The sequence below is a fragment of the Natator depressus genome, chromosome 3 (genome assembly GCF_965152275.1).
Source record: "Natator depressus isolate rNatDep1 chromosome 3, rNatDep2.hap1, whole genome shotgun sequence".
NCBI classification, from domain to species: domain Eukaryota; kingdom Metazoa; phylum Chordata; order Testudines; family Cheloniidae; genus Natator; species Natator depressus.
Window position 1 is genome coordinate 183305076 of NC_134236.1, and position 7247 is coordinate 183312322.

Consider the following 7247-nt stretch of genomic DNA (forward strand, 5'->3'; position numbering starts at 1 on the left):
CGTGGTAGAGCCTTTTTCACAATAATACTTGTGCGCCCCATGTTCCTTTTGTTCATGGGGCAGAGGTGTGACATTCCCCTCTGGTGTTGTCTAGACCGGTGATCTGCTAGGTCACTCCAATCGTTGACTCTGGGAGCCAGCCTTACCCTGCTCTGCTGTGAGAACCCCCACTCCTGGGCTGTTCAGGCACAGCCTCTGGCATGTAAGCTGCTCCTTGCATTGTGCAACTGAATGACACTAGCCAATACCTCCGGTCCCAAACACAACCTTAGGAACCTCCGTCTTGCTGTGTCCAGTTATATCTGCTCGATGCTGCAAGCTTATATGAGTTCGTCAATTTAACAAAGAAATTGATATGCACCAGCTTGTTATCACAAGAGGAGTCTCTGTTGTGCTTCAAACCAAATGCACTGCTTCAGGTAGAATAAACAAACAGATTTATTAACTATAAATATAGATTTTAAGTGATTATAAATCAAAACATAACAAGTCAGATTTGGTCAAATGAAATAAAAGCACAATGCATTCTAAGCTGATCTTAACACTTTCAATGCCCTTACAAACTTAGGTGCTTCTCACCACAAGCTGGCTGGTTGCTCTTCAGCCGGGCTCTCTCCTTTGATCAGCATTTCAGCCACTTGGTGTGGTGTCTGTAGATGTAGGTGGAAGAGAGAGGAAGAGCATGGCAAATGTCTCTCCCTTTTATCATGTCCTTTCTTCCTTCTTGGTTTTGCTGCCCCCGCCCCTTCAGAGTCAGATGAGCATTACCTCATTGCAGTCCAAAACTGACCAGTGGAAGGGGGGTGAATCACTCAGAGTCTAACAGATCCTTTTGTTGTTGCCTAGGCCAGTGTCCTTTGTTCCTGTGAGGCTGGGCTGGGTTTGTCCCACACATGCTTTGATGAGGTGTGAACTGCCTCTCTGTTCTTGGAGAGTTTTTGCCTGGGCTTGCCTTAAGCCATGAGGATACATTTTCAACCTCATAACTATATACATGAAATTATAACCTATAACATTACTGTAACAATTACTATAACATCTCTATAACAATCATGCTCAGTGCATCATGAACCTTCCGAAGACGCCCAATATGACAAACTTTGCATTGGATACCACACAATCATGTTATAAAGATGAACATGGGGATGAAGGGTGTTCCCCTGAGGTACAGAGCGTCACAAGAAGTGAGCTGAAAACCATAAATTTAGCTGAAATAGGGCATGATAGGTGGAAGAGCTAGCTCAGTCACAAGCTCCATAATTCCCTGTAACGCTAAGAAAGGCACACCATGAGACCCACACATTGTGAAGCAACTGAAACTGGTTGTTCCATCCTTTATCCTTCTCCCAATTTCACAGAGCCAGGGAGTGAATGAGGCCAGAAAGCAGTGTGGAGCCACAGGGTTTCTTTGCTGGTGACCCTAATCAATGGCAGATCTTAGGGGAAATCAGTTGATTTTCAGGGTGGAACTTTAGCTTTCCACATAGAATTCCACATGGGATTTTGCTCTCCAAATAGAAGAATTATAGGGGAATATAGAGGCCATGTAACTTGAAGGTGTACCCTGTAAACTTGGGTAGAAAGAGTATACTATCCTGGAGTAATAGACTCTGAGGCCCTTATTATCTCACAGGTAGGAAGCTGTCTGAAGCTATTGTTTAAATACCAGCAACCTCGTATAACTGCAGAAATTATTGCCTACATTTGCATCAAGCTATCTGTTTATTAATAGAGCAGATTTACCCATTTAGCAGCTCATTTGGGAAAAAAAGTTCATTATTCTGAGATAGATAGATTAGATTAGACGTTTATCCAAATTATTCTCAGGAACCCAGTGTCATCTTTTTTTCTTTTCCTTCCTTTTGAGATTACTTGATAGATACTTGGATATAGTGCAGTTTGGCTGTATGAAGACTGAGCCCTTCCCGCTGGGTGAAATTTCAGCTTGGGTTTGCTTTTTAAGGCTTAAAAATGAAGGGATTTTAATGAAAGTGCTGGCAGACGCTTAATTATACAGCTAGAATAATAACTACAGCTATAAAAAGAAGACACATCCATAATAATATTGCAAGCTGAAATCTCACAAACAAGACAGAAAGCAAATACAATTTTCTACTGAAGTAACTTTGTACTGCAACGGAATATGTTTATTGACACTGACAACATGTGGAATTAAATGGCAGTTGCTTATTCAGCTGTTCTGTGTGTCCCACATCAACACAGGAAAAAGGCAAGCATGTTATTTTGCTTACAGAGCAATTTAAATGGTAAAATGAATTTTTAAAGCCTAGTATTCACTTGAAGCTGGCTAGGGCAGTGCACACACAAAGAGTCATTTTTCTTGTCAAATCTGATTGTCTTGTTCATAAAATCAGAGAATCAGAGAAGATTAGGATTGGAAGAGACTTCAGAAGGTCATCTAGTCCAACCCCCTGCCTCCAACCCCCTGTTGTGTTAGTAGCCTGCAGGACCTCATCTTCGGTGAGCTTAAACACAAAAAGGAAGCTTACAAGAAGTGGAAACTTGGACACTAGGGAGGAGTATAAAAATATTGCTCGGGCATGCAGGGATGTAATCAGGAAGGCCAAAGCACAATTGGAGTTGCAGCTAGCAAGGGATGTGAAGGGTAACAAGAAGAGTTGCTACAGGTATGTTAGCAACAAGACGAAGGTAAGGGAAAGTGTGGGACCCTTACAGAATGGGGGAGCAAAACATTATTCCAATTTCCTTACCCCCATTCCCTGTTCCCATTTCCCCCTTTAGCAAAACATGATTCCAATTTCCCCACCCCCATTCCCTGTTCCCATTTCCCACACCCACACACACCCCCACTTCTTGATTGACTGCAGACTATATAGTAAAACTTGAGTTCTGCTTAGCTATACCTTAATCAATCATTTTCCTGAAATTTAACTAACCAATCCTAACATATTGTAACATGATTATGTAACCAGTTATATCCCACCACCTTAATTAGTTTACACCCAGCAAAATTAATTATACAGCAGACAGGAACAATCACAGAACCAGACAGAGATTATACAGACAAACAATAGCAAAGTAGGAACTATAATGATAAAACAATACAGAAGTGAGGATTTCACATCCCAGCTATTGATAAGTGAGTTCTTGCCAGACAGAATGCTATCAAACTAAGTTTCCTTTTACATCTTCTAGGCACTTCCCTTTCTCTGGAGGTGATAGGCATTATCAGGGCAGAATTGTATTCCTAACAGCCCAATAGCACCTTATTTCAATGTGACTAGTTTGGAATGTGAGGATGTGACCGGTCGCTTCCCAGCTTATGGCTGCCTCTGTTGCTTAGCCAAAGGCCTTAATCTAAGAACAGGGCCTCAGACTGTCACAGTAAGAGAAGGACCTTACACTGGCAGACAGTGATTCTGATTCTTTCTTTTATACCTCTAACAAGCCAAGTGATAAGAATACACCTAAATTCTTAGAGTATAGGCCTTTACCGACAGGCCTGAATATCTATATCCTAACAGCAACCTAGTGATAGATGATGTGGATAAAGCTGAAGTACTCAATGCTTTTTTTTGCCTTGGTCTTCACAGAAAAGGTCAGCCCCCAGACTGCTGCACTGAACAACACAGTATGGGGAGGAGGTGAGCAGCCCTCAGTGGTGAAGGAACAGGTTAAGGACTATTTAGAAAAGCTGGACATGCACAAGTCCATGGGTCCGGATCTAATGAATCCGAGAGTGCTGAGTGAGTTGGCTGATGTGATTGCAGAGTCATTGACCATTATTATCCCGGGGGAAGGATAGCTCAGTGGTTTGAGCATTGGCCTGCTAAACCCAGGGTTGTGAGTTCAATCCTTGAGGGGGCCATTTAGGGATCTGGGACAAAAATGGGAGATTGGTCCTGCTTTGAGCAGGGGGTTGGACTAGATGACCTCCTGAGGTCCCTTCCAACCCTGATATTCTATGATTCTATGATTTCTGAAAACTCATGGCAATCAGGGGAGGTCCTGGATGATTGGAAAAAGGAAAATATAGTGCCCATCTTTAAAAAGGGGAAGAAGGAGAATTAAGGAAGAAAGGAAAGGAGGTGAATACAGACCAGTCAGCCTCACCTGGGTCCCTGGAAAAATCATGGAGCAGGTCCGCAAGGAAACCATTTTGAAGCACTTGGTGGAGAGGAAGGTGATCAGGAACAGTCGACATGGATTCACCAAGGGCAAGTCTTGCCTGACCAACCTGATTGCCTTCTATGGTGAGATAACTGGCTCTGTGGATATGTGGAAAGCAGTGGACATCATATATCTTGACTTTAGCAAAGCTTTTGATACTGGGGGAAGGATAGCTCACTGGTTGAGCATTGGCCTGCTAAATCCAGGGTTGTGAGTTCAATCCTTGAGGATGCCATTTAGGGATCTGGGGCAAAAATTGGGGACTGGTCCTGCTTTGAGCAGGGGGTTGGACTAGATGACCTCCTGAGGTCCCTTCAAACCCTGATATTCTATGATCTCCCACAGTATTCTTGCCAGCAAGTTAAAAAAGTATGGATTAGATTAATGGATTATAAAGTGGATAGAAAGCAGGCTAGATCGTCAGGCTCAGCAGGTAGTGATTAATGGCCCGATGTCAAGTTGGCAGCCGGTATCAAGCAGAGTGCCCCGGGGTCGGTTTTGTTCAATGTCTTCATTAATGATCTCGAGGATGGCGTGGACTGCACCCTCAGCAAGTTCACGGATGACACTAAACTGGGAGGAGTGGTAGATACGCTGGGTAGGGATAGGATCCAGAGGGACCTAGACAAATTAAAGGATTGGGCCAAAAGAAATCTGATGTGGTTCAACAAGGACAAGTGCAGAGTCCTGCACTTAGGATGGAAGAATCCCATGCACTGCTACATGGGACCGACTGGCTAGGCAGCAGTTCTGCGGAAAAGAACCTGGAGATTACAGTGGATGAGAAGCTGGGTATGAGTCAGCAGTGTGCCCTTGTTGCCAAGAAGGCTAACGGCATATTGGGCTGCATTACTAGGAGCATTGCCAGCAGATCGAGGGAAGTGATCGTTCCCCTCTATTCGGCTCTGGTGAGGCCACATCTGGAGTATTGTGTCCACTACAGAAAAGATGTGGACAAATTGGAAAGCATCCAGTGGAGGGCAACAAAACTGATTAGGGGACTGGGGAACATGACTTATGAGGAGAGGCTGAGGGAACCTGGCTTGTTTAGTCTGCAGAAGAGAAGAATCAGAGGGGATTTGATAGCACCCTTCAACTACCAGAAAGAGGGTTCCAAAGAGGATGGAGCTCGGCTGTTCTCAGTGGTGGCAGATGACAGAACAAGGAGCAATGGTCTCAAGTTGCAGTGGGGGAGGTTTAGGTTGGACATTAGGATACACTATTTCACTGGGAGGGTGGTGAAACACTGGAATGCGTTACCTAGGGAGGTGGTGGAATCTCCATCCTTAAAGATTTTTAAGGCCTGGCTTGACAAAGCCCTGGCTGGGATGATTTAGTTGGTGTTGGTCCTGCTTTGAGCAGGGGGTTGGACTAGATGACCTCCTGAGGTCCCTTCCAACCCTGATATTCTATGAGTCTATGAAAAAGATGGAGACTATGGTCTGAAGGTTCTGCTGATGGAGGCAGCCCTCAGACCATCGTTGGAGCCGTCCTGCTCTGAATTGGCACTGATAACTTCAGTTTCGGTGTGTAGTGCACCACCAGCACTGTGCCCTTCTCAGCACCATTCTCCATCCTCGGTGCCGAGTAAGACGCACAAGAAAGAGGGCACTTTCCGGCACTGAAGAGGGACACAAGGGGAACTACTGATGTGGTGAGACACGTGCCAGACTACTCATCCTCCCAGAGACATGATCAGCTCCGGTGACTCTGGCGAGGGCACCGACCACAATTCAGGACCCACCTCTGACTCCTGGTAGCAGTTGTGGTGCCTCGTGCCTGTGGGCCCCCTCAACCTCAGAGGCCCTCCGGGTTGCAAATGACTTAATGTACCTCCCGATACTGCTCATTCCCCAAGGGCCCATACCAGCCAAGGCCACTGGGGACAGAAGGGCACAAAGAGCGGAGAGCTCTTTAGCAGCACTGGCAGTAGCAGCACCTTCCAGGAGGTGCATGGCCCAGCTTCAGCAGTCCCTGACCCAGCATTGGTCACTGAGTCCCCGACACCACCTGGAGGCAGAACTGGGCACAGTGCCTCCATGGTCTCCAGATGAAGAGTCCTCGTTGGGGTCCGAGGTGGAGTCCTTCATGCCGTGGAAGAAGAACCAGTACCTAATTCACATACTGGAGTTTGACACAGGCACCACAACTGCTGCTTTGCCACTGGGTTACTGACCTACACAATGGCAGTATTGGAACCCATGGGGGTTTTCCCTGGCACCAGGGCCACCCTTCACAGCAGTCATACTCAGTTGTATCTGAGAGGCAGACCACAGCACTATCCCACCCGGCACCAGATACTGACTGTGGCACTGATGTCGGCCCTAAGGTCACCAAAATGGGCCAGATGGAGACAGCACAGGTTGAGGAGGAAGTAACAGGCCCTCCAATAGTGCTAGCCTCCTCATCGTCATCAGAGGAGGCAGTGACAAGTCCCTTGAACCCACTCCCACCGGATGATATCAGAGCTTGCCTGAAGTGGGTCACCACAGACTTGGGACTGGAGATGAAGGAATGGGTCAATGAGGTGGTATTGGGACCAGTAAAGGCATTTTGCCAGACCGCTTCCTCTCTGCGTCCTACCTTCAAAAGGATGGAGAAAAAGTACTATGTGCCATCCACTGGGTTTTTAGTACTTATATTCCCATCCCCCTCCTAGACCCCTAGTGGTATTGGCAGCCAATGAGAGGGACAGGCAGGGACAGCCCAACACCACCCCAAAAAATAAGGAGGCCAGGAGACTGGATTTGTTCGGGAGGAAAGTTTATTCCACGGGCATCTTCCAGCTCCGTATCTCTAACCAGCAGGCCTTGCTGGGGAGGTACAACTTTAAATTGTGGGATTCGCTGGCCAAGTTCTGGGACTCCATGCCACAGGAATAGAGGCAGGAGTACTCTGCCATCCTGGAGGAGGGCAAGATGGCGGCTATGGCCACCCTTCAGACAGCTCTGGATGCAGCCAACTCGGAAGCCAGAACAAAGGGGTCAGAGGTCACCATGAGGTGCTGTTTGTGGCTCCAGTCATTGGGCCTCTCCCACAAGGAGCAGCAGTCGGTCCAAGACCTCCCCTTCGAAGACAACGCTCTGTTCTCTGAA